At 47.4% G+C, this 6,000-nt stretch overlaps 1 protein-coding gene across 1 annotated transcript in view; it reads left to right on the top strand.

The window, feature by feature from the left end:
* The first annotated feature begins 5,006 nt into the window (after positions 1-5,006).
* Positions 5,007-6,000, top strand: part of wdr17 (WD repeat domain 17) — a 42,170-nt gene continuing 41,176 nt past the window's right edge. The window contains exon 1 of the mRNA XM_084005815.1: positions 5,007-5,073. The gene's annotated coding sequence lies outside the window, so the exon portion shown is untranslated. The remainder of the gene's footprint in view (positions 5,074-6,000) is intronic.

Genomic DNA, 6,000 nt, shown 5'->3' with positions numbered 1-6,000 from the left:
TCGATGGACTCCCACAGATAGACTCCCCTTGTCTTTGTTCAGCTGTCTTGACTCCCACAGATAGACTCCCCTTGTCTTTGTTCAGCTGTCTTGACTCCCACAGATAGACTCCCCTTGTCTTTGTTCAGCTGTCTTTGTTCTGATGGCCCGACGCTGCAGCTGACGCTGTAGTGACAGCCTTTTAAGTGCTCAATTTACCGCAAGTACTGACTGTGGCTCCTCCTTCCCTCTAATCAAGTCTATTCACTACAGGTGAGCTGGCTCAAACAAGCTGATTGCTCACTTACCATAGACAGCTTCACAAGAAGTTCAACAACAAGCTATCAATACTAGACTAAATGTTACCACTAGCTTTACACACACAATGCCTAAACCCAAATCTACAATTAGTTTCTGACTTACCAACAAGAGACAAAGCAGCTTCCTTCCTTTCTCCAGACCAAATGTGTAGAGAGAGAGAGCGAGAGAGAGAGGGAGAGATGGAGCTATTCCTCACAGCGTTCAGGGGCGGAGCCACTGACGTCAGATGGCGTAGCGAGAGAGGGAGAGAGAGGGGGAGAGATGGCCGAGTGCAGCCACCGGATGTAGCTATGTCCTTAGCGTCCGCCGGGAACAGCTGGCGTAGGACACGTGTGTGCGGCGTATGTGTGTGTGTTAGCGGGACACAAACAAAGAGAGAGAGAGAATGCACGAGCGATATTCTGAGGCTCAGAAGGCGTGCAGCTATCACACGGCGTTTATTCCGTGAGACCGGTCTTTTAACTGATAGTAGACGCTTACTGAACTCGCGAATATGGCTGAGGTTAGTCGAAAACACTGTTACAGAAATCAACCCAGCGGCGTGGGTACACAATCATTATTCAAATACAGCAGTACATAACCAACGGACTCGGCGGTCCGCGATCAGAACTTAAAACACATTAACAAGAATTACAAGCATGTCCTACACTATCGAATCTCTGCTTCTGCCCAGACAAATAGCCTCTTACTTTTGTCGATGTGTCGATGTGAGGTTTCCGTCCCGTGCAGTGATGGCGTTTCTCGACGCCGGCAACGGACGTTAGTTCGCGGGCGCTCGTTCAGCGCCGGATCCAATTAGTTGAAGAAAACCGTTAGTATTTCTTCCTTCTGCAGGCAACGATACACAATCGCGGCTTGGCGATTTAGTCAGCTTACTTCAGACAGCGTCTGGTAGCTGGAATGCAGGAACTGGCTTGGTTCCTCTTGTTGCAGCGGTGTGCTGCGGGGTCGTGTCCACCTCCTGTTGGTGGAGGGGTCGCCTCCCGTGGCAACGTGGTGTTGCATTGGAAGCGCGTTGGAAGCAGGAAGAGAAGAGGTGGCGCTGGCTTATATAGTTCACGGCTGCTGCCGGGGACCCCCCGGGGTTATCTGCGGTTATCAGCCAATAGGGCACCAGTTGTGTGACGTTGCACTTCGCACTTACGTGAGAGGTGAAACTAAAATGGTGGTGTAGTTTTCAATCCCCTTTGTCCCTTTGTTCTGGCCGCATGTGTAGGCTTTTGTAGGCCGCATTGTGTAGTCCTACTAGTGAGGTCCCAACACCAGGTAGAAGGCAGATTTAGCTGCCGAAACAGTTGAGGTGAAGTCAGAGAGGAGGTGGTGGTAGTGAGCAAGGTCCTCGTGCTGGCCCGATTTCTTCCATTTTCTCTCTGACACTCGCAACAATGATCTGTTGGTTCGCAGAGGTCCAGACAGCCAGGGAGGGGAGGGAGATGATCGCGCAGGTCGTGAGATTGGGGGACAGAGAGTGTCCAAAGAAGAGGAGAGTGAGGACATAAGGATGGAGGAGGCTTCCTCAGTAGGCATTAAGGAGAACTGTTCTGAGGATGGTAGCGAGGAAATAACAGTTGAGGAGAGAGCGGAGGGAGTGAGGGATTTCAGGTTGCGGCGGCTGGTGACAGTTCGAGGCGTAGAGGGGAGGGATGTGGTGGGCTTCATGGGGAGGGAGAAAGTCACAAAGTGGTGATCGGACACGTGAGTGGGGTAACAGAGAGTGCCGAGATGCCACAGGATCTTGTGAAGACAAGGTCAAGTTGGTTCCCGGCCCGGTGAGTTGGTGGAGAGGGGGAGAGTGTAAGGTCAAATGCGGAGAAGAAGTCAATGAATTCAGATGAATGCAGCTTTCCCGGGTGGACGTTGAAGTCACCAAGGACGACGAGTGGTGTGCCATCATCAGGGGAGCAGCTCAGGAGGGCATCCATCTCATCTAAAAAGTCACCGAGAGGACCGGGTGGGCGATAGATCACTATGATGTTGAGCTTGAAACGAAGGGTGACAGAGACGGCGTGGAATTCAAGTGCATTCTAACAATGTCAAATTAAAGCTGTTACATCAGTCACATGCATTTCCGTGACGATGGGTATTTCTTGCATGGGATGGGTGGCACTGGAAATAACAAATCTGCAAATTGTGTGCCGCTACCTGTGTCCACTAAACGCACATGCACACTAATTATTAGGCATGGGACAATATTCAGATTTCATATCATGATTATCCTGCCAAAATAATTGCTATTCACGATATTATCCTCATAATAATCAAAATGTGCTTTAAACTATAAGCACTAAAACAAGCTGGAATCACTTTACATTTTGTTAATAAAGAAATACATAAAATTTGTATTGTGTCACAGATAAGACCCACAACTTTTTTGAGTGAACATCCATTTTTGTGAACAATTAAATCATTTTAAATAAGATGATCATAATGAATCCCTCCCTGCTTAAATTAGGGATAAATATTTGTTTTAGCCTAACTCAATATGGTTGTGTAGATGCCTTCAGGCCTGGACTCTCACCTCCTGTGTCATGGTGAAACATGCAAATTCCCAACTTTGCCACAGCAACGCTGTTCCATGAAAGCCCAACGGCTTTGTGATTTACAAATGAGAAGGTCTTGAGATTCTGCTGACCCAATATGAGATGGATCTGGTGAATCCTTCAGGAGTTTCAAAAAGTTCCCTGTAAAGTGCCTAAAAGGGCATTTTGTTACGTAACCCATGACATTATTGAAATTAAATTGGCCGATTAAGGTGGAGATAATGAAAGCCAATGTGAACACAGGTCTCCTCTTTCTACTGAGATGTCGACCTCAACACAGGTCTCCTCTTTCTACTGAGATGTCGTCCTGAACACAGGTCTCCTCTTTCTACTGAGATGTCGACCTGAACACAGGTCTCCTCTTTCTACTGAGATGTCGACCTGAACACAGGTCTCCTCTTCCTCCTGGGATTTGGACCACAGGTCTCTAGTCCCCAAGCAGTGCCCTCAAAACAGCCAACAAGCTGGCTGTTGGAGCCTGCTTCTGCAACAAAGACAAGAATTCCTATAGGTAAATGGCCTTATTTATATAGCGCTTTTCTCCAAAGCGCTTTACAGGAATGACTGACATTCACCCATTCACACACACATTCATACACTGACGGAGTCAACCACGCAGGGCGACAGCCAGCTCGTCAGGAGCAATTGGGGTGAGGTGTCTTGCTCAGGGACACCAGACACTCAGCTTGGAGGAGCGTCTATAGTCGAGACGCATCTCACTAGAAATTCCTCCATCCACAACTCCAAGGACAGTAACTTTCCTTCCCAGGAACCTGAAGACAGCAACCTTTCTTCCGAGGAACAAGCAACCCTTCTTCAAGGACTGGTAACAATCTGGGCATAGCTTAGGACAGAAACTGCATGTGATGACATTAATTTTTCAAAGTAATTTTCTATTTGATGTATCGTTGAGTTAAGTGTGTAACCTTAGTTCAGTTGTTAGTGATCTAGAACAGACAGATTGCATGGTCACTAATCCAACTTTCCTAACAGCTCTACATGTATTATACTAATGATACACGTATATAGAAACCTCCTTCCCTCCAGGCAGGACCACACGGCCTCCCACAAAGAACACCCCCACTCCACATGGCTGACTGGTCATAGAGGCCTCCACCCACGTCTCTACATAATCAGGCCCTTCGAAACACACGCACACACACACACACACACACACACACACACACACACACACACACACACACACACACACACACACACGCACACACACAAACACACACTTGTATTGTATTCAGTTAGATAGGCCTCTTAGATGTAGTGTATGTTTATTTGTTTATTGTTAATAAATCCCTTTTGAACATACTGCTGTGTTTATTAATGACTTTAAGTGTAAATATAAAGTGTATAAGAATTAATGAATATCAACCTCTTCTCTGCAAAGAATTAATAAATCCACTTTTATGCTAATAGTTATTAATTATTGCCATTTGAGTACAAACCCCTTTATATTGAGACTGATTGCAGGTTCGGTTATCTTTTCCCTGATTTCAGGTTGGTGCCCAGTTTTATGAATTATATTAATAATCCTATTCATATCACTAATTCTATTGATATCAATAATAATCTATCAATAACCGAATCTGCTCCTGCTAGTTCCCCAACAATAACTTATAATATACTTAGTATTTATGTTTCACCAGGCAGGCGGGACATAACACTTGGAGCAATTTGATTTGATCGTTGAAAAGATGAACTCACCACCCTCTGCAGAGCTGAGGAGGCAGATTGATTGATGGGTGGATGTCATGATATTATTGGTTGTAATTGGTTGGTAGGCATGCCTCATATTTTGTCTCCCAGGAAGAAAACAGATTTGATTTTGATTGTGAAAATACATGTTTCTATGCCATTGTTAAACAGGGGCACAATAAGCCCGGGGGTTGTGATATAAAGGGGTTTAAAAGGCATTTTCCATCTCAGATCAGCTTTGAATCACCCTGGTGAATCTGAACTGCCTTTGTACAAAACGATATCTGGATAATTCCGGTTTTAATTCACGCAGTCACACTAATATAGTACCTCATATTGGGCAGAATCATGAAAGGAGTCCACGCTCACTGACACGCCGGCCAGCCAATAGCTATTCAAATCGATCATTCCCGAGGGCCAATCACTGCCGCCGTTACGGCTGAGCTCGCGCGGAGGACGGAGAGCAGGGAGCGTTTCAGAACCGGGGAGCTGTCCGCTGTGGCCCAGTCCGCCGAGACGTACGGTAAGAGCAAAACCAGATCCAGACCAGCAGCCCGCTGGTCCCGCTATTACAGACCTGTTAGCGACACACACCGGAGAGGAGCGGCACAGGCGGCTGTCATGACAAACCTGCCGCTCCGGGGCTCCAGACCCGCCGTATCTGCGACACTCCGGTGCCGCGACAGCAGACCGCGACTAGTTTGCGCTGCGGAAACCTGTTGATGAAACACACGAGGAGGCGGGATGAAAACGCCTCCGGCTGGCGATTCTGGAGGAAAACAGCTGAAGCTTCCAGGAAGGGTTAGCGACAACAGCCGGGCACACTGCCGATTATCCTGACTGAACCCGGGGTGCACATCATAATACTTCAGTGCTAAATGCCTGTTAGTGAGCGGGGGTCTCCAGTAATCATGTACATTCAGGAGAGACTGGTTTATATGTAACGTAGACGAGTAAATTGAACCCTAATTGTGCGTGACAATGAGCCTCAGCGGAGATATAGTCCACGTTATGACTGATGACTAGCCGTCCTGGACAGCACCGCGGTCTTATATGAAATACATATTTTAAAGCTGCAACATGGCTTTTCATGTCTGCATCTTGATTGGTTGTGATTTAACCAATCAACGTGAAATAACATTATCATGGTTGTATTCGGCTGCACGATGGTGTAGTGGTGTAGTATCGCCTCACAGCGGGAGGGTTGCGGGTTCGATTCCCGACTGGCGACCTGTCCAGGGTGTACCCTGCCTTCGCCAAATGACAGCTGGTCCATGACGGTTCACTGAATTCCTGATGGAACAAAGCCATAGAGGCTAAGACTGTGCAGGGACGGACCCTGTACGGGGACACGGACCTGTACGTGGACACGGACCTGTACGGACACGGACCTGTACGGGGACGGACCTCTACAGGGACGGACCTGTATCATTTAGTTTAGTGTGCAACT

The sequence above is a fragment of the Eutrigla gurnardus genome (assembly GCF_963514095.1).
Source record: "Eutrigla gurnardus genome assembly, chromosome: 3".
Lineage (NCBI taxonomy): Eukaryota > Metazoa > Chordata > Actinopteri > Perciformes > Triglidae > Eutrigla > Eutrigla gurnardus.
The sequence above is the reverse complement of the archived record's forward strand: the minus strand, read 5'-3'. Positions and strand labels throughout refer to the sequence as shown.